Source organism: Branchiostoma belcheri, unplaced genomic scaffold (genome assembly GCF_001625305.1).
Source record: "Branchiostoma belcheri isolate BF01 breed outbred unplaced genomic scaffold, Haploidv18h27 scaffold34, whole genome shotgun sequence".
NCBI classification, from domain to species: domain Eukaryota; kingdom Metazoa; phylum Chordata; class Leptocardii; order Amphioxiformes; family Branchiostomatidae; genus Branchiostoma; species Branchiostoma belcheri.
The window spans coordinates 2579984-2581105 of record NW_017803954.1 but is presented as its reverse complement, the minus strand read 5'-3'; the positions used below and the strand labels follow the sequence as shown (position 1 = coordinate 2581105).

General features: G+C 50.8%; 1 protein-coding gene across 4 annotated transcripts in view; it reads right to left on the bottom strand.

Moving 5' to 3' along the window:
- LOC109475582 (low-density lipoprotein receptor-related protein 4-like) overlaps positions 1 to 1122 on the bottom strand; it is a 63983-nt gene that overhangs the window by 6437 nt on the left and 56424 nt on the right. The window lies entirely within an intron of this gene.

Genomic DNA, 1122 nt, shown 5'->3' with positions numbered 1-1122 from the left:
CACCGGCTCGGCTGGTCGACGCTACCCCGTCAACGTCCCGAGGTTGACGGGATGAACTGGACGCCTGAGAAAGTCCCAAGCTGGAACTGATCCACTGAAGAAAAGAGGCAGCGTCGAATCCAGGCGGGAAGGGTGTTTCTGATGGAGGTGGGGGTGGAGGAGACTTTTCCCCACCAAGCTTCGGCACGGTCGGGGAGCCCAACTCCTCCGAGCCCGGAGGAAATTTAGGCCGGGGCGGCGGCAGTCCGCGCCGTCTCCTTCCTTGACCGATGTTCCCGGTGCCAACGCCGAAGGGGCATTTCGCTCCCAAGCGGCGGATGTTCCCGGTGCCAACGCCGAAGGGGCATTTCGCTCCCAAGCGGCGGAAAGAGGTTGGAGTTCTTCTCTTTTTCCTCCGAACCTCCAGCTGTAGGAGCGGGGACTTTTCGTTCACCCGACTCCTCTTCCTCCTGTCCGGAGGCTTGTGCAGACACGCCTGTCTTTTCCACGGCCAGGAATTTTTCCTGACTAGCGATGGGAAACAGGCCGCTTCTCTTGCCGTTACGACCCGTCTGGTCCTCCGAAAGGCTACCTGAATCGCCCTCGTGGGCAGAAGACTTCGTTTTATCCTTCTTTTTGGGCCTAACGCCGAAAGAAAAATCCGAAAAAATAAGGAGTAGGGAAACGAACGTGCACCCCTCTGCGAACGCACAAGGAAAATGGCGGCGAACAATGTCATTACGTCATGATATCCCGTGATGCTTTGCGATTAGAGCTTTGTACACGTGCGCCACCTAGCGATAAGCATAGGAAATACTGCATAAGGTAAATGATATACCCAAATAGGGAGTGTGCAGGTATAATCAAATTGCACATGACCTTACATTATCCCTGAAACAATATTGAATGTTGAAAAGACAAACTGACCTTCTGCTCTGCTTGCTATCTTTTCAGCTTGGCAGTCTCCTCCTATTCTGTTATCACATCTGAAAGTACAAGACAGTAGAATCAGCATAAATCACACACTAAAAAAAACACAGAAAAAACACAAGTGTAAAACTGAAAGATTAAGCACAAACAAGCACAAAAACACAAGACAGTGTAATACACAAGAGAGAGTAATAGTGAAGGATCTGTAATTCA